General features: G+C 63.5%; 5 non-coding genes across 5 annotated transcripts; all 5 read left to right on the top strand.

Annotated features, from left to right (window-relative positions):
• The first annotated feature begins 3409 nt into the window (after nucleotides 1–3409).
• LOC142873023 (5S ribosomal RNA) lies at nucleotides 3410–3528 on the top strand. The gene has a single exon (XR_012921129.1). It is a non-coding gene; the product is annotated as a 5S ribosomal RNA (ribosomal RNA).
• Nucleotides 3529–7064: 3536 nt separating this feature from the next.
• On the top strand, nucleotides 7065–7183 carry LOC142873012 (5S ribosomal RNA). Its single transcript, XR_012921118.1, has one exon. It is a non-coding gene; the product is annotated as a 5S ribosomal RNA (ribosomal RNA).
• Nucleotides 7184–10714: 3531 nt separating this feature from the next.
• On the top strand, nucleotides 10715–10833 carry LOC142873001 (5S ribosomal RNA). Its single transcript, XR_012921107.1, has one exon. It is a non-coding gene; the product is annotated as a 5S ribosomal RNA (ribosomal RNA).
• A 3532-nt stretch (nucleotides 10834–14365) lies between these two features.
• Nucleotides 14366–14484, top strand: LOC142872990 (5S ribosomal RNA). The gene has a single exon (XR_012921096.1). It is a non-coding gene; the product is annotated as a 5S ribosomal RNA (ribosomal RNA).
• Nucleotides 14485–18016: 3532 nt separating this feature from the next.
• On the top strand, nucleotides 18017–18135 carry LOC142872979 (5S ribosomal RNA). The gene has a single exon (XR_012921085.1). It is a non-coding gene; the product is annotated as a 5S ribosomal RNA (ribosomal RNA).
• Nucleotides 18136–18434: the final 299 nt, after the last annotated feature.

Raw genomic sequence — 18434 nt, 5'->3', positions numbered from 1 at the left:
GGGCCTCCTCTTGTCCCAAGCCGCGACACCGCCGTCACGCGGCAGCATGCGTGGCTTCTGGACTGTCAGGTCTCAGACCAAAGGTCTGCTCTGTGGGAACCGACACGCTGGAGGAAACCTTGAGAGTCTGAGAGGGGAGGGAGTTCCAGAAGAAGGCCAGGATGTCATTTTGAGGGAGTATGTGACCAGAACTCGTCCCGTTGCTTTTGGGGTTCTATGGGCTACACGTAGGAATCTTTGGTGGTGGCACCTGATGTTGGGGGATCCGGAGTCACACCCAGACCTGCTCCACAGGCCTCCTTTTACTTTTCTCTTCGGATTCATTATGTTTAAAAAGTGTCTCTTATCTCTATGATTGCATTTTCTTTTCTCTCTCTTTTCAAGCAGATGATGGGAGTCCAAGTATTAAGGTGACATGTGTTGCCCGTGCCCCCCTCCCCCCTGTGTTCTTATTCATTTACCTCTGATGTTGTTCCAGCGTATTGTGGGGGTACCAATGTTAAGGTCGGGTACGTTGCCCTCTCCCAGCCTCCCCCCTCGGGTCAGAGCCTCAAGTGCGCCCATCCCCCAGTCGGTGCGCACCCACCCCGTTCCTAATGGAGGTGTATGCCCATCCCCTCCCCCCACCCGCCCGACACCCACCCGATGAAGGTGATTCCTCTGTGTCCACTTAGGTGTCCATCGGTTCGTACCCATTTGCTGGTGAGCGCGAGCACGTGGTGCTCGTGTGTCCATTCTTGGGCTACCTGGCTTACTGGAACGGGTTCCAGCTCTGGCCAGGAGAACCACGAGAGGTGCCCTCTCACCGCTGCTCCTCCTAGCTGAATAGCACTCCGTGGTGTCCACGCGCCACATTTCATTTACGCACTCGTGGGTCGATGGGCACTCGGGTCGCTTCCAGGTCTTTGCGATTGTGACTTGTGCCCTGACTCTAACCCTAACCCTTACCCAGCCCGTCTCCTCCTCGGCCCCTGCCTGACTGACTCCTTCCCGCCCGGCCTGTCACCTGTCACCGTCCTCTGCCCCTGCCTGACACGCTCCTCCCCGCCCGGGCCGTCACCGTCCTCGGCCCCTGCCTGACGGGGCTCCTCCGTCGCCTGGGCCTTCCAAGGGCTTGGTGTGGACGCTGGTTCCAGGACGCCCTCCCAGGAACCCGGTAGCAGGGCGGCCGCAGCGTCTCGCGCCACCCAACCGTCCGCCGGCCGGCGGCCGGCGCTAAGTGGCCTGCGGGGGACGTGCCCCCACTGTGGGGCGGGCGCCCAGCCTGGTGTCTTCTCTGAGGCCCCGTGGCTGCTTTTCCCCCCCGCAAGGGGAGAGCCGCGGAGGTGGGGACCGCCTCCTCGTGGGGACGTACACCCAGCTCTCCACGTCGGATTCCGGGGCTCTCTGTCCTGCCAGAAGGCCCAGCTGGCCTGCGGGTCCTTAGAGTGGCAAAAACATCCGAAAACTGAGATTGAGGGTCCGGTGGTTGTCTGCACTTTTGTGCTGGGCACCCCAGGGAGGCCCGGGGGCTGGCTGGACAACGCGGTCTGCTGGGCAGGGGGGGGGTTTGGAGGAGCAACTGATTCCCTTTGCACTTTGGGTAGCAAGTGTCTGAGGTGTCTCTGAGCCCTGCGCCATGTCGGGGGGTGGGGTGGGGGGGTGGGAGGTCGGGGGGGGGTGGAGGAGCAGGAGGAGGAGGAGGAGGAGGTGGGAAGGGCCGTGGCCTGCAGTCGTGTTCCCGGGGTGGCTTCTTCCACAGGCTGCTTGGCCTGGGCTCCCTGCACCTGGGCCTTTGGAGGACTGGCCCTGTGCTTGCCAACGCTTCCCCTGCAGGGACCCAGAGCTGGGAGGTTGCATCTCTCAGCCCTGGGTCGGGCAGAGCCCCAGCGGGCCATGCCCACAACCTCTCTCAGCACGGGTCCCCCAGAAGGCTCCTTTGGGACCAGGATTCTCTTGCGGGTGACTCTTTAAGGTCTGGCCCCTGGATGGAGGGGCACCAGGAGTAGAGGAGCAGGAAGGGGAAGGGGGTGGCCATGCGAGGGGACACTTTCAGGCCAAGTCCCAGCTTCAGCCTGATCCTCCTGGGAACCCCGGGGTGTACGTCACACCTCCTGGTTGTCCCGCTCTGAGACAAGGGCTCTGAGACAAGGAGCCGGGCTTCGCATTCCCCCAGCAGCCAGTCGTGGGCTGAGGACACCTGGGGCGTTGGGAACTCCCTGGCTTCTCCTTGGCTTAACATCTGGAGCTGCTTGTGAATCGTGCCGCCACACACACCCGAGTGCAGGTGTCTTCTGCACAGACTGCGGGCCTCGCTCTTCTGAATGCCGCTAGCTCGCCACCCACCCACGGGTGAACCTGGTCAGGGTACTTTCTCTCGGGGGCAGACTCTGATCCTGGCGGGCTACCGGTGTTTCTGTTTGCTCGTTTCTTTCTTCCATTTCGGGAAAGGCTTCCTTACTGGGTGTGGAAATCTCCTATGCCTTTCCTCGCCTATTCTGTCAGCTTTAAAATTCTCTTTCAGTTGCCACCCTCACAGATGGATTAGGAAACTCTTTCCGGTGCACTCATTAGTGAAATGACCTCAATGAAGCTGGAATCCAATATCTAATCGCCGATTTTTAGCGAGTCCACACGCCAGGGTGGTCGGGGTCCAATGCAGCCCCGGCCAGGCCCAGGCCCCTTGGACTGGGCCACAGGAGGACACAGAGGAGGGTCCCGGCCCCCACGGTCGCGTTGCCGGCAGTTCTCCAAGGGCTTGGGCGTTTTCCAGAGGTAGGAGATGGAGGGGACTGATTTCTTCAGCGCCCCACAAACCACGCCACCCCACCCATGGGACACATCCCTAGAGAGAGAGAGAGACGCCCCATACACTCGCTCCCCTCCCCCATGCGCTGTGCCCCAGCCCGGGCCCGGGGGAATAGGCGGCAGCCCACCCACAGGGTGGGGGGCCCAGCTGAAAGGGGTTGTCGGGGAGGGCGGCCCCTGCCTGGGGTCAAAGGGCGGGCGACCCGCGCGTGCGCAATCGGCGGCGGCGGCGGCGGCCGGCCAGGAGCTGGGGGTGGGCCAGGCGAGGAGAGGAAGGGGGCTGGAAGGTCTCCACCTTGGCGAGTCCAGCCGTGGAGGCGCATCTTGTGTGAGTGTGAGTGAGTGAGTGTGAGTGTGAGTGTGTGTGTGTGTGTGTGTGTGTGTGTGTGTATAGAGAGACAGCCCCCCACCCCGGCCCGCCGCTCCCTGCCCGCCCCGCCCCGCCCCGCCCCGCCCCGCCTGTCACCCCCGTCCCTCGGAGCCCGCCGGACCCGGCCGGTGAACTCAACAGGCCCGGCCCGGTGCGGGTCAGCGCCGGCGCGGGGCCTGGGGCGGGGGGAGGAGGCGGCGGGGAAGCGCAGAGAGGCTCGGCTTCTTGAGCGGGGCAGGGGCGCCCTCCGCCGTCTAGGGCCACACCACCCTGAACGCGCCCGATCTCGTCTGGTCTCGGAAGCTAAGCAGGGTCGGGCCTGGTTAGTACTTGGATGGGAGACCGCCTGGGAATACCGGGTGCCGTAGGCTTCTTCTTTTTTTTTTTTTTGTTTTGCCTCTTGTTCTGTCCCCTTTCTGGGAGCGAGTCGGCGGCCCGGGGTGGGGGTCACCCCCACCCTCAGCGCCCGCCGCGGTGCCTGGCGCCCCAGCCCGCACCGTGGGGCCTCCTCTTGTCCCAAGCCGCGACACCGCCGTCACGCGGCAGCATGCGTGGCTTCTGGACTGTCAGGTCTCAGACCAAAGGTCTGCTCTGTGGGAACCGACACGCTGGAGGAAACCTTGAGAGTCTGAGAGGGGAGGGAGTTCCAGAAGAAGGCCAGGATGTCATTTTGAGGGAGTATGTGACCAGAACTCGTCCCGTTGCTTTTGGGGTTCTATGGGCTACACGTAGGAATCTTTGGTGGTGGCACCTGATGTTGGGGGATCCGGAGTCACACCCAGACCTGCTCCACAGGCCTCCTTTTACTTTTCTCTTCGGATTCATTATGTTTAAAAAGTGTCTCTTATCTCTATGATTGCATTTTCTTTTCTCTCTCTTTTCAAGCAGATGATGGGAGTCCAAGTATTAAGGTGACATGTGTTGCCCGTGCCCCCCTCCCCCCTGTGTTCTTATTCATTTACCTCTGATGTTGTTCCAGCGTATTGTGGGGGTACCAATGTTAAGGTCGGGTACGTTGCCCTCTCCCAGCCTCCCCCCTCGGGTCAGAGCCTCAAGTGCGCCCATCCCCCAGTCGGTGCGCACCCACCCCGTTCCTAATGGAGGTGTATGCCCATCCCCTCCCCCCACCCGCCCGACACCCACCCGATGAAGGTGATTCCTCTGTGTCCACTTAGGTGTCCATCGGTTCGTACCCATTTGCTGGTGAGCGCGAGCACGTGGTGCTCGTGTGTCCATTCTTGGGCTACCTGGCTTACTGGAACGGGTTCCAGCTCTGGCCAGGAGAACCACGAGAGGTGCCCTCTCACCGCTGCTCCTCCTAGCTGAATAGCACTCCGTGGTGTCCACGCGCCACATTTCATTTACGCACTCGTGGGTCGATGGGCACTCGGGTCGCTTCCAGGTCTTTGCGATTGTGACTTGTGCCCTGACTCTAACCCTAACCCTTACCCAGCCCGTCTCCTCCTCGGCCCCTGCCTGACTGACTCCTTCCCGCCCGGCCTGTCACCTGTCACCGTCCTCTGCCCCTGCCTGACACGCTCCTCCCCGCCCGGGCCGTCACCGTCCTCGGCCCCTGCCTGACGGGGCTCCTCCGTCGCCTGGGCCTTCCAAGGGCTTGGTGTGGACGCTGGTTCCAGGACGCCCTCCCAGGAACCCGGTAGCAGGGCGGCCGCAGCGTCTCGCGCCACCCAACCGTCCGCCGGCCGGCGGCCGGCGCTAAGTGGCCTGCGGGGGACGTGCCCCCACTGTGGGGCGGGCGCCCAGCCTGGTGTCTTCTCTGAGGCCCCGTGGCTGCTTTTCCCCCCCGCAAGGGGAGAGCCGCGGAGGTGGGGACCGCCTCCTCGTGGGGACGTACACCCAGCTCTCCACGTCGGATTCCGGGGCTCTCTGTCCTGCCAGAAGGCCCAGCTGGCCTGCGGGTCCTTAGAGTGGCAAAAACATCCGAAAACTGAGATTGAGGGTCCGGTGGTTGTCTGCACTTTTGTGCTGGGCACCCCAGGGAGGCCCGGGGGCTGGCTGGACAACGCGGTCTGCTGGGCAGGGGGGGGGTTTGGAGGAGCAACTGATGCCCTTTGCACTTTGGGTAGCAAGTGTCTGAGGTGTCTCTGAGCCCTGCGCCATGTCGGGGGGTGGGGTGGGGGGGTGGGAGGTCGGGGGGGGGTGGAGGAGCAGGAGGAGGAGGAGGAGGAGGTGGGAAGGGCCGTGGCCTGCAGTCGTGTTCCCGGGGTGGCTTCTTCCACAGGCTGCTTGGCCTGGGCTCCCTGCACCTGGGCCTTTGGAGGACTGGCCCTGTGCTTGCCAACGCTTCCCCTGCAGGGACCCAGAGCTGGGAGGTTGCATCTCTCAGCCCTGGGTCGGGCAGAGCCCCAGCGGGCCATGCCCACAACCTCTCTCAGCACGGGTCCCCCAGAAGGCTCCTTTGGGACCAGGATTCTCTTGCGGGTGACTCTTTAAGGTCTGGCCCCTGGATGGAGGGGCACCAGGAGTAGAGGAGCAGGAAGGGGAAGGGGGTGGCCATGCGAGGGGACACTTTCAGGCCAAGTCCCAGCTTCAGCCTGATCCTCCTGGGAACCCCGGGGTGTACGTCACACCTCCTGGTTGTCCCGCTCTGAGACAAGGGCTCTGAGACAAGGAGCCGGGCTTCGCATTCCCCCAGCAGCCAGTCGTGGGCTGAGGACACCTGGGGCGTTGGGAACTCCCTGGCTTCTCCTTGGCTTAACATCTGGAGCTGCTTGTGAATCGTGCCGCCACACACACCCGAGTGCAGGTGTCTTCTGCACAGACTGCGGGCCTCGCTCTTCTGAATGCCGCTAGCTCGCCACCCACCCACGGGTGAACCTGGTCAGGGTACTTTCTCTCGGGGGCAGACTCTGATCCTGGCGGGCTACCGGTGTTTCTGTTTGCTCGTTTCTTTCTTCCATTTCGGGAAAGGCTTCCTTACTGGGTGTGGAAATCTCCTATGCCTTTCCTCGCCTATTCTGTCAGCTTTAAAATTCTCTTTCAGTTGCCACCCTCACAGATGGATTAGGAAACTCTTTCCGGTGCACTCATTAGTGAAATGACCTCAATGAAGCTGGAATCCAATATCTAATCGCTGATTTTTAGCGAGTCCACACGCCAGGGTGGTCGGGGTCCAATGCAGCCCCGGCCAGGCCCAGGCCCCTTGGACTGGGCCACAGGAGGACACAGAGGAGGGTCCCGGCCCCCACGGTCGCGTTGCCGGCAGTTCTCCAAGGGCTTGGGCGTTTTCCAGAGGTAGGAGATGGAGGGGACTGATTTCTTCAGCGCCCCACAAACCACGCCACCCCACCCATGGGACACATCCCTAGAGAGAGAGAGAGACGCCCCATACACTCGCTCCCCTCCCCCATGCGCTGTGCCCCAGCCCGGGCCCGGGGGAATAGGCGGCAGCCCACCCACAGGGTGGGGGGCGCAGCTGAAAGGGGTTGTCGGGGATGGCGGACCCTGCCTGGGGTCAAAGGGCGGGCGACCCGCGCGTGCGCAATCGGCGGCGGCGGCGGCGGCGGCCACGAGCAGGGGGTGGGCCAGGCGAGGAGAGGAAGGGGGCTGGAAGGTCTCCACCTTGGCGAGTCCAGCCGTGGAGGCGCATCTTGTGTGAGTGTGAGTGAGTGAGTGTGAGTGTGAGTGTGTGTGTGTGTGTGTGTGTGTGTGTGTATAGAGAGACAGCCCCCCACCCCGGCCCGCCGCTCCCTGCCCGCCCCGCCCCGCCCCGCCCCGCCCCGCCTGTCACCCCCGTCCCTCGGAGCCCGCCGGACCCGGCCGGTGAACTCAACAGGCCCGGCCCGGTGCGGGTCAGCGCCGGCGCGGGGCCTGGGGCGGGGGGAGGAGGCGGCGGGGAAGCGCAGAGAGGCTCGGCTTCTTGAGCGGGGCAGGGGCGCCCTCCGCCGTCTAGGGCCACACCACCCTGAACGCGCCCGATCTCGTCTGGTCTCGGAAGCTAAGCAGGGTCGGGCCTGGTTAGTACTTGGATGGGAGACCGCCTGGGAATACCGGGTGCCGTAGGCTTCTTCTTTTTTTTTTTTTTGTTTTGCCTCTTGTTCTGTCCCCTTTCTGGGAGCGAGTCGGCGGCCCGCGGTGGGGTCACCCCCACCCTCAGCGCCCGCCGCGGTGCCTGGCGCCCCAGCCCGCACCGTGGGGCCTCCTCTTGTCCCAAGCCGCGACACCGCCGTCACGCGGCAGCATGCGTGGCTTCTGGACTGTCAGGTCTCAGACCAAAGGTCTGCTCTGTGGGAACCGACACGCTGGAGGAAACCTTGAGAGTCTGAGAGGGGAGGGAGTTCCAGAAGAAGGCCAGGATGTCATTTTGAGGGAGTATGTGACCAGAACTCGTCCCGTTGCTTTTGGGGTTCTATGGGCTACACGTAGGAATCTTTGGTGGTGGCACCTGATGTTGGGGGATCCGGAGTCACACCCAGACCTGCTCCACAGGCCTCCTTTTACTTTTCTCTTCGGATTCATTATGTTTAAAAAGTGTCTCTTATCTCTATGATTGCATTTTCTTTTCTCTCTCTTTTCAAGCAGATGATGGGAGTCCAAGTATTAAGGTGACATGTGTTGCCCGTGCCCCCCTCCCCCCTGTGTTCTTATTCATTTACCTCTGATGTTGTTCCAGCGTATTGTGGGGGTACCAATGTTAAGGTCGGGTACGTTGCCCTCTCCCAGCCTCCCCCCTCGGGTCAGAGCCTCAAGTGCGCCCATCCCCCAGTCGGTGCGCACCCACCCCGTTCCTAATGGAGGTGTATGCCCATCCCCTCCCCCCACCCGCCCGACACCCACCCGATGAAGGTGATTCCTCTGTGTCCACTTAGGTGTCCATCGGTTCGTACCCATTTGCTGGTGAGCGCGAGCACGTGGTGCTCGTGTGTCCATTCTTGGGCTACCTGGCTTACTGGAACGGGTTCCAGCTCTGGCCAGGAGAACCACGAGAGGTGCCCTCTCACCGCTGCTCCTCCTAGCTGAATAGCACTCCGTGGTGTCCACGCGCCACATTTCATTTACGCACTCGTGGGTCGATGGGCACTCGGGTCGCTTCCAGGTCTTTGCGATTGTGACTTGTGCCCTGACTCTAACCCTAACCCTTACCCAGCCCGTCTCCTCCTCGGCCCCTGCCTGACTGACTCCTTCCCGCCCGGCCTGTCACCTGTCACCGTCCTCTGCCCCTGCCTGACACGCTCCTCCCCGCCCGGGCCGTCACCGTCCTCGGCCCCTGCCTGACGGGGCTCCTCCGTCGCCTGGGCCTTCCAAGGGCTTGGTGTGGACGCTGGTTCCAGGACGCCCTCCCAGGAACCCGGTAGCAGGGCGGCCGCAGCGTCTCGCGCCACCCAACCGTCCGCCGGCCGGCGGCCGGCGCTAAGTGGCCTGCGGGGGACGTGCCCCCACTGTGGGGCGGGCGCCCAGCCTGGTGTCTTCTCTGAGGCCCCGTGGCTGCTTTTCCCCCCCGCAAGGGGAGAGCCGCGGAGGTGGGGACCGCCTCCTCGTGGGGACGTACACCCAGCTCTCCACGTCGGATTCCGGGGCTCTCTGTCCTGCCAGAAGGCCCAGCTGGCCTGCGGGTCCTTAGAGTGGCAAAAACATCCGAAAACTGAGATTGAGGGTCCGGTGGTTGTCTGCACTTTTGTGCTGGGCACCCCAGGGAGGCCCGGGGGCTGGCTGGACAACGCGGTCTGCTGGGCAGGGGGGGGGTTTGGAGGAGCAACTGATTCCCTTTGCACTTTGGGTAGCAAGTGTCTGAGGTGTCTCTGAGCCCTGCGCCATGTCGGGGGGTGGGGTGGGGGGGTGGGAGGTCGGGGGGGGGTGGAGGAGCAGGAGGAGGAGGAGGAGGAGGTGGGAAGGGCCGTGGCCTGCAGTCGTGTTCCCGGGGTGGCTTCTTCCACAGGCTGCTTGGCCTGGGCTCCCTGCACCTGGGCCTTTGGAGGACTGGCCCTGTGCTTGCCAACGCTTCCCCTGCAGGGACCCAGAGCTGGGAGGTTGCATCTCTCAGCCCTGGGTCGGGCAGAGCCCCAGCGGGCCATGCCCACAACCTCTCTCAGCACGGGTCCCCCAGAAGGCTCCTTTGGGACCAGGATTCTCTTGCGGGTGACTCTTTAAGGTCTGGCCCCTGGATGGAGGGGCACCAGGAGTAGAGGAGCAGGAAGGGGAAGGGGGTGGCCATGCGAGGGGACACTTTCAGGCCAAGTCCCAGCTTCAGCCTGATCCTCCTGGGAACCCCGGGGTGTACGTCACACCTCCTGGTTGTCCCGCTCTGAGACAAGGGCTCTGAGACAAGGAGCCGGGCTTCGCATTCCCCCAGCAGCCAGTCGTGGGCTGAGGACACCTGGGGCGTTGGGAACTCCCTGGCTTCTCCTTGGCTTAACATCTGGAGCTGCTTGTGAATCGTGCCGCCACACACACCCGAGTGCAGGTGTCTTCTGCACAGACTGCGGGCCTCGCTCTTCTGAATGCCGCTAGCTCGCCACCCACCCACGGGTGAACCTGGTCAGGGTACTTTCTCTCGGGGGCAGACTCTGATCCTGGCGGGCTACCGGTGTTTCTGTTTGCTCGTTTCTTTCTTCCATTTCGGGAAAGGCTTCCTTACTGGGTGTGGAAATCTCCTATGCCTTTCCTCGCCTATTCTGTCAGCTTTAAAATTCTCTTTCAGTTGCCACCCTCACAGATGGATTAGGAAACTCTTTCCGGTGCACTCATTAGTGAAATGACCTCAATGAAGCTGGAATCCAATATCTAATCGCCGATTTTTAGCGAGTCCACACGCCAGGGTGGTCGGGGTCCAATGCAGCCCCGGCCAGGCCCAGGCCCCTTGGACTGGGCCACAGGAGGACACAGAGGAGGGTCCCGGCCCCCACGGTCGCGTTGCCGGCAGTTCTCCAAGGGCTTGGGCGTTTTCCAGAGGTAGGAGATGGAGGGGACTGATTTCTTCAGCGCCCCACAAACCACGCCACCCCACCCATGGGACACATCCCTAGAGAGAGAGAGAGACGCCCCATACACTCGCTCCCCTCCCCCATGCGCTGTGCCCCAGCCCGGGCCCGGGGGAATAGGCGGCAGCCCACCCACAGGGTGGGGGGCACAGCTGAAAGGGGTTGTCGGGGATGGCGGCCCCTGCCTGCGGTCAAAGGGCGGGCGACCCGCGCGTGCGCAATCGGCGGCGGCGGCGGCGGCGGCGGCGGAGGCGGCGGCCACGAGCTGGGGGTGGGCCAGGCGAGGAGAGGAAGGGGGCTGGAAGGTCTCCACCTTGGCGAGTCCAGCCGTGGAGGCGCATCTTGTGTGAGTGTGAGTGAGTGAGTGTGAGTGTGTGTGTGTGTGTGTGTGTGTGTGTGTGTATAGAGAGACAGCCCCCCACCCCGGCCCGCCGCTCCCTGCCCGCCCCGCCCCGCCTGTCACCCTCGTCCCTTGGAGCCCACCGGACCCGGCCGGTGAACTCAACAGGCCCGGCCCGGTGCGGGTCAGCGCCGGCGCGGGGCCTGGGGCGGGGGGAGGAGGCGGCGGGGAAGCGCAGAGAGGCTCGGCTTCTTGAGCGGGGCAGGGGCGCCCTCCGCCGTCTAGGGCCACACCACCCTGAACGCGCCCGATCTCGTCTGGTCTCGGAAGCTAAGCAGGGTCGGGCCTGGTTAGTACTTGGATGGGAGACCGCCTGGGAATACCGGGTGCCGTAGGCTTCTTCTTTTTTTTTTTTTTGTTTTGCCTCTTGTTCTGTCCCCTTTCTGGGAGCGAGTCGGCGGCCCGGGGTGGGGGTCACCCCCACCCTCAGCGCCCGCCGCGGTGCCTGGCGCCCCAGCCCGCACCGTGGGGCCTCCTCTTGTCCCAAGCCGCGACACCGCCGTCACGCGGCAGCATGCGTGGCTTCTGGACTGTCAGGTCTCAGACCAAAGGTCTGCTCTGTGGGAACCGACACGCTGGAGGAAACCTTGAGAGTCTGAGAGGGGAGGGAGTTCCAGAAGAAGGCCAGGATGTCATTTTGAGGGAGTATGTGACCAGAACTCGTCCCGTTGCTTTTGGGGTTCTATGGGCTACACGTAGGAATCTTTGGTGGTGGCACCTGATGTTGGGGGATCCGGAGTCACACCCAGACCTGCTCCACAGGCCTCCTTTTACTTTTCTCTTCGGATTCATTATGTTTAAAAAGTGTCTCTTATCTCTATGATTGCATTTTCTTTTCTCTCTCTTTTCAAGCAGATGATGGGAGTCCAAGTATTAAGGTGACATGTGTTGCCCGTGCCCCCCTCCCCCCTGTGTTCTTATTCATTTACCTCTGATGTTGTTCCAGCGTATTGTGGGGTTACCAATGTTAAGGTCGGGTACGTTGCCCTCTCCCAGCCTCCCCCCTCGGGTCAGAGCCTCAAGTGCGCCCATCCCCCAGTCGGTGCGCACCCACCCCGTTCCTAATGGAGGTGTATGCCCATCCCCTCCCCCCACCCGCCCGACACCCACCCGATGAAGGTGATTCCTCTGTGTCCACTTAGGTGTCCATCGGTTCGTACCCATTTGCTGGTGAGCGCGAGCACGTGGTGCTCGTGTGTCCATTCTTGGGCTACCTGGCTTACTGGAACGGGTTCCAGCTCTGGCCAGGAGAACCACGAGAGGTGCCCTCTCACCGCTGCTCCTCCTAGCTGAATAGCACTCCGTGGTGTCCACGCGCCACATTTCATTTACGCACTCGTGGGTCGATGGGCACTCGGGTCGCTTCCAGGTCTTTGCGATTGTGACTTGTGCCCTGACTCTAACCCTAACCCTTACCCAGCCCGTCTCCTCCTCGGCCCCTGCCTGACTGACTCCTTCCCGCCCGGCCTGTCACCTGTCACCGTCCTCTGCCCCTGCCTGACACGCTCCTCCCCGCCCGGGCCGTCACCGTCCTCGGCCCCTGCCTGACGGGGCTCCTCCGTCGCCTGGGCCTTCCAAGGGCTTGGTGTGGACGCTGGTTCCAGGACGCCCTCCCAGGAACCCGGTAGCAGGGCGGCCGCAGCGTCTCGCGCCACCCAACCGTCCGCCGGCCGGCGGCCGGCGCTAAGTGGCCTGCGGGGGACGTGCCCCCACTGTGGGGCGGGCGCCCAGCCTGGTGTCTTCTCTGAGGCCCCGTGGCTGCTTTTCCCCCCCGCAAGGGGAGAGCCGCGGAGGTGGGGACCGCCTCCTCGTGGGGACGTACACCCAGCTCTCCACGTCGGATTCCGGGGCTCTCTGTCCTGCCAGAAGGCCCAGCTGGCCTGCGGGTCCTTAGAGTGGCAAAAACATCCGAAAACTGAGATTGAGGGTCCGGTGGTTGTCTGCACTTTTGTGCTGGGCACCCCAGGGAGGCCCGGGGGCTGGCTGGACAACGCGGTCTGCTGGGCAGGGGGGGGGTTTGGAGGAGCAACTGATTCCCTTTGCACTTTGGGTAGCAAGTGTCTGAGGTGTCTCTGAGCCCTGCGCCATGTCGGGGGGTGGGGTGGGGGGGTGGGAGGTCGGGGGGGGGTGGAGGAGCAGGAGGAGGAGGAGGAGGAGGTGGGAAGGGCCGTGGCCTGCAGTCGTGTTCCCGGGGTGGCTTCTTCCACAGGCTGCTTGGCCTGGGCTCCCTGCACCTGGGCCTTTGGAGGACTGGCCCTGTGCTTGCCAACGCTTCCCCTGCAGGGACCCAGAGCTGGGAGGTTGCATCTCTCAGCCCTGGGTCGGGCAGAGCCCCAGCGGGCCATGCCCACAACCTCTCTCAGCACGGGTCCCCCAGAAGGCTCCTTTGGGACCAGGATTCTCTTGCGGGTGACTCTTTAAGGTCTGGCCCCTGGATGGAGGGGCACCAGGAGTAGAGGAGCAGGAAGGGGAAGGGGGTGGCCATGCGAGGGGACACTTTCAGGCCAAGTCCCAGCTTCAGCCTGATCCTCCTGGGAACCCCGGGGTGTACGTCACACCTCCTGGTTGTCCCGCTCTGAGACAAGGGCTCTGAGACAAGGAGCCGGGCTTCGCATTCCCCCAGCAGCCAGTCGTGGGCTGAGGACACCTGGGGCGTTGGGAACTCCCTGGCTTCTCCTTGGCTTAACATCTGGAGCTGCTTGTGAATCGTGCCGCCACACACACCCGAGTGCAGGTGTCTTCTGCACAGACTGCGGGCCTCGCTCTTCTGAATGCCGCTAGCTCGCCACCCACCCACGGGTGAACCTGGTCAGGGTACTTTCTCTCGGGGGCAGACTCTGATCCTGGCGGGCTACCGGTGTTTCTGTTTGCTCGTTTCTTTCTTCCATTTCGGGAAAGGCTTCCTTACTGGGTGTGGAAATCTCCTATGCCTTTCCTCGCCTATTCTGTCAGCTTTAAAATTCTCTTTCAGTTGCCACCCTCACAGATGGATTAGGAAACTCTTTCCGGTGCACTCATTAGTGAAATGACCTCAATGAAGCTGGAATCCAATATCTAATCGCCGATTTTTAGCGAGTCCACACGCCAGGGTGGTCGGGGTCCAATGCAGCCCCGGCCAGGCCCAGGCCCCTTGGACTGGGCCACAGGAGGACACAGAGGAGGGTCCCGGCCCCCACGGTCGCGTTGCCGGCAGTTCTCCAAGGGCTTGGGCGTTTTCCAGAGGTAGGAGATGGAGGGGACTGATTTCTTCAGCGCCCCACAAACCACGCCACCCCACCCATGGGACACATCCCTAGAGAGAGAGAGAGACGCCCCATACACTCGCTCCCCTCCCCCATGCGCTGTGCCCCAGCCCGGGCCCGGGGGAATAGGCGGCAGCCCACCCACAGGGTGGGGGGCACAGCTGAAAGGGGTTGTCGGGGATGGCGGCCCCTGCCTGCGGTCAAAGGGCGGGCGACCCGCGCGTGCGCAATCGGCGGCGGCGGCGGCGGCGGCGGCGGAGGCGGCGGCCACGAGCTGGGGGTGGGCCAGGCGAGGAGAGGAAGGGGGCTGGAAGGTCTCCACCTTGGCGAGTCCAGCCGTGGAGGCGCATCTTGTGTGAGTGTGAGTGAGTGAGTGTGAGTGTGTGTGTGTGTGTGTGTGTGTGTGTGTGTATAGAGAGACAGCCCCCCACCCCGGCCCGCCGCTCCCTGCCCGCCCCGCCCCGCCTGTCACCCTCGTCCCTTGGAGCCCACCGGACCCGGCCGGTGAACTCAACAGGCCCGGCCCGGTGCGGGTCAGCGCCGGCGCGGGGCCTGGGGCGGGGGGAGGAGGCGGCGGGGAAGCGCAGAGAGGCTCGGCTTCTTGAGCGGGGCAGGGGCGCCCTCCGCCGTCTAGGGCCACACCACCCTGAACGCGCCCGATCTCGTCTGGTCTCGGAAGCTAAGCAGGGTCGGGCCTGGTTAGTACTTGGATGGGAGACCGCCTGGGAATACCGGGTGCCGTAGGCTTCTTCTTTTTTTTTTTTTTGTTTTGCCTCTTGTTCTGTCCCCTTTCTGGGAGCGAGTCGGCGGCCCGGGGTGGGGGTCACCCCCACCCTCAGCGCCCGCCGCGGTGCCTGGCGCCCCAGCCCGCACCGTGGGGCCTCCTCTTGTCCCAAGCCGCGACACCGCCGTCACGCGGCAGCATGCGTGGCTTCTGGACTGTCAGGTCTCAGACCAAAGGTCTGCTCTGTGGGAACCGACACGCTGGAGGAAACCTTGAGAGTCTGAGAGGGGAGGGAGTTCCAGAAGAAGGCCAGGATGTCATTTTGAGGGAGTATGTGACCAGAACTCGTCCCGTTGCTTTTGGGGTTCTATGGGCTACACGTAGGAATCTTTGGTGGTGGCACCTGATGTTGGGGGATCCGGAGTCACACCCAGACCTGCTCCACAGGCCTCCTTTTACTTTTCTCTTCGGATTCATTATGTTTAAAAAGTGTCTCTTATCTCTATGATTGCATTTTCTTTTCTCTCTCTTTTCAAGCAGATGATGGGAGTCCAAGTATTAAGGTGACATGTGTTGCCCGTGCCCCCCTCCCCCCTGTGTTCTTATTCATTTACCTCTGATGTTGTTCCAGCGTATTGTGGGGTTACCAATGTTAAGGTCGGGTACGTTGCCCTCTCCCAGCCTCCCCCCTCGGGTCAGAGCCTCAAGTGCGCCCATCCCCCAGTCGGTGCGCACCCACCCCGTTCCTAATGGAGGTGTATGCCCATCCCCTCCCCCCACCCGCCCGACACCCACCCGATGAAGGTGATTCCTCTGTGTCCACTTAGGTGTCCATCGGTTCGTACCCATTTGCTGGTGAGCGCGAGCACGTGGTGCTCGTGTGTCCATTCTTGGGCTACCTGGCTTACTGGAACGGGTTCCAGCTCTGGCCAGGAGAACCACGAGAGGTGCCCTCTCACCGCTGCTCCTCCTAGCTGAATAGCACTCCGTGGTGTCCACGCGCCACATTTCATTTACGCACTCGTGGGTCGATGGGCACTCGGGTCGCTTCCAGGTCTTTGCGATTGTGACTTGTGCCCTGACTCTAACCCTAACCCTTACCCAGCCCGTCTCCTCCTCGGCCCCTGCCTGACTGACTCCTTCCCGCCCGGCCTGTCACCTGTCACCGTCCTCTGCCCCTGCCTGACACGCTCCTCCCCGCCCGGGCCGTCACCGTCCTCGGCCCCTGCCTGACGGGGCTCCTCCGTCGCCTGGGCCTTCCAAGGGCTTGGTGTGGACGCTGGTTCCAGGACGCCCTCCCAGGAACCCGGTAGCAGGGCGGCCGCAGCGTCTCGCGCCACCCAACCGTCCGCCGGCCGGCGGCCGGCGCTAAGTGGCCTGCGGGGGACGTGCCCCCACTGTGGGGCGGGCGCCCAGCCTGGTGTCTTCTCTGAGGCCCCGTGGCTGCTTTTCCCCCCCGCAAGGGGAGAGCCGCGGAGGTGGGGACCGCCTCCTCGTGGGGACGTACACCCAGCTCTCCACGTCGGATTCCGGGGCTCTCTGTCCTGCCAGAAGGCCCAGCTGGCCTGCGGGTCCTTAGAGTGGCAAAAACATCCGAAAACTGAGATTGAGGGTCCGGTGGTTGTCTGCACTTTTGTGCTGGGCACCCCAGGGAGGCCCGGGGGCTGGCTGGACAACGCGGTCTGCTGGGCAGGGGGGGGGTTTGGAGGAGCAACTGATTCCCTTTGCACTTTGGGTAGCAAGTGTCTGAGGTGTCTCTGAGCCCTGCGCCATGTCGGGGGGTGGGGTGGGGGGGTGGGAGGTCGGGGGGGGGTGGAGGAGCAGGAGGAGGAGGAGGAGGAGGTGGGAAGGGCCGTGGCCTGCAGTCGTGTTCCCGGGGTGGCTTCTTCCACAGGCTGCTTGGCCTGGGCTCCCTGCACCTGGGCCTTTGGAGGACTGGCCCTGTGCTTGCCAACGCTTCCCCTGCAGGGACCCAGAGCTGGGAGGTTGCATCTCTCAGCCCTGGGTCGGGCAGAGCCCCAGCGGGCCATGCCCACAACCTCTCTCAGCACGGGTCCCCCAGAAGGCTCCTTTGGGACCAGGATTCTCTTGCGGGTGACTCTTTAAGGTCTGGCCCCTGGATGGAGGGGCACCAGGAGTAGAGGAGCAGGAAGGGGAAGGGGGTGGCCATGCGAGGGGACACTTTCAGGCCAAGTCCCAGCTTCAGCCTGATCCTCCTGGGAACCCCGGGGTGTACGTCACACCTCCTGGTTGTCCCGCTCTGAGACAAGGGCTCTGAGACAAGGAGCCGGGCTTCGCATTCCCCCAGCAGCCAGTCGTGGGCTGAGGACACCTGGGGCGTTGGGAACTCCCTGGCTTCTCCTTGGCTTAACATCTGGAGCTGCTTGTGAATCGTGCCGCCACACACACCCGAGTGCAGGTGTCTTCTGCACAGACTGCGGGCCTCGCTCTTCTGAATGCCGCTAGCTCGCCACCCACCCACGGGTGAACCTGGTCAGGGTACTTTCTCTCGGGGGCAGACTCTGATCCTGGCGGGCTACCGGTGTTTCTGTTTGCTCGTTTCTTTCTTCCATTTCGGGAAAGGCTTCCTTACTGGGTGTGGAAATCTCCTATGCCTTTCCTCGCCTATTCTGTCAGCTTTAAAATTCTCTTTCAGTTGCCACCCTCACAGATGGATTAGGAAACTCTTTCCGGTGCACTCATTAGTGAAATGACCTCAATGAAGCTGGAATCCAATATCTAATCGCCGATTTTTAGCGAGTCCACACGCCAGGGTGGTCGGGGTCCAATGCAGCCCCGGCCAGGCCCAGGCCCCTTGGACTGGGCCACAGGAGGACACAGAGGAGGGTCCCGGCCCCCACGGTCGCGTTGCCGGCAGTTCTCCAAGGGCTTGGGCGTTTTCCAGAGGTAGGAGATGGAGGGGACTGATTTCTTCAGCGCCCCACAAACCACGCCACCCCACCCATGGGACACATCCCTAGAGAGAGAGAGAGACGCCCCATACACTCGCTCCCCTCCCCCATGCGCTGTGCCCCAGCCCGGGCCCGGGGGAATAGGCGGCAGCCCACCCACAGGGTGGGGGGCACAGCTGAAAGGGGTTGTCGGGGATGGCGGCCCCTGCCTGCGGTCAAAGGGCGGGCGACCCGCGCGTGCGCAATCGGCGGCGGCGGCGGCGGCGGCGGCGGCCACGAGCTGGGGGTGGGCCAGGCGAGGAGAGGAAGGGGGCTGGAAGGTCTCCACCTTGGCGAGTCCAGCCGTGGAGGCGCATCTTGTGTGAGTGTGAGTGAGTGAGTGTGAGTGTGAGTGTGTGTGTGTGTGTGTGTGTGTGTATAGAGAGACAGCCCCCCACCCCGGCCCGCCGCTCCCTGCCCGCCCCGCCCCGCCCCGCCCCGCTGTCACCCCCGTCCCTCGGAGCCCGCCGGACCCGGCCGGTGAACTCAACAGGCCCGGCCCGGTGCGGGTCAGCGCCGGCGCGGGGCCTGGGGCGGGGGGAGGAGGCGGCGGGGAAGCGCAGAGAGGCTCGGCTTCTTGAGCGGGGCAGGGGCGCCCTCCGCCGTCTAGGGCCACACCACCCTGAACGCGCCCGATCTCGTCTGGTCTCGGAAGCTAAGCAGGGTCGGGCCTGGTTAGTACTTGGATGGGAGACCGCCTGGGAATACCGGGTGCCGTAGGCTTCTTCTTTTTTTTTTTTTTGTTTTGCCTCTTGTTCTGTCCCCTTTCTGGGAGCGAGTCGGCGGCCCGGGGTGGGGGTCACCCCCACCCTCAGCGCCCGCCGCGGTGCCTGGCGCCCCAGCCCGCACCGTGGGGCCTCCTCTTGTCCCAAGCCGCGACACCGCCGTCACGCGGCAGCATGCGTGGCTTCTGGACTGTCAGGTCTCAGACCAAAGGTCTGCTCTGTGGGAACCGACACGCTGGAGGAAACCTTGAGAGTCTGAGAGGGGAGGGAGTTCCAGAAGAAGGCCAGGATGTCATT

The sequence above is a fragment of the Microcebus murinus genome, chromosome 9, assembly GCF_040939455.1.
Source record: "Microcebus murinus isolate Inina chromosome 9, M.murinus_Inina_mat1.0, whole genome shotgun sequence".
Taxonomy (NCBI): Eukaryota; Metazoa; Chordata; class Mammalia; order Primates; family Cheirogaleidae; genus Microcebus; species Microcebus murinus.
The sequence above is the reverse complement of the archived record's forward strand: the minus strand, read 5'-3'. Positions and strand labels throughout refer to the sequence as shown.